Raw genomic sequence first — 234 nt, forward strand, 5'->3', positions numbered from 1 at the left:
ACCGGATCCCATCAGAACTCCGCAGTTAAGCGTGCTTGGGCGAGAGTAGTACTAGGATGGGTGACCTCCTGGGAAGTCCTCGTGTTGCACCCCTCGTTTTTGTTTTTTCCGCCTTGCGAGATAAATTGAAAAGAAGGACCACTCGGGAGTGGATTTTTCGGAAAATCTCGCCCTGCCCATCGCGTAGCCATGGGTTTGGATCAGATCTCCGTTTGGATTGGGATCGGAAGGACG

At 52.6% G+C, this 234-nt stretch overlaps 1 pseudogene; it reads left to right on the top strand.

Moving 5' to 3' along the window:
- LOC118347380 lies at window positions 1-93 on the top strand (annotated as a pseudogene; the record flags this gene model as incomplete).
- Between the last annotated feature and the right edge of the window lie 141 nt (window positions 94-234).

The sequence above is a fragment of the Juglans regia genome, unplaced genomic scaffold (genome assembly GCF_001411555.2).
Source record: "Juglans regia cultivar Chandler unplaced genomic scaffold, Walnut 2.0 Scaffold_8617, whole genome shotgun sequence".
In the NCBI taxonomy this organism is placed as follows: domain Eukaryota; kingdom Viridiplantae; phylum Streptophyta; class Magnoliopsida; order Fagales; family Juglandaceae; genus Juglans; species Juglans regia.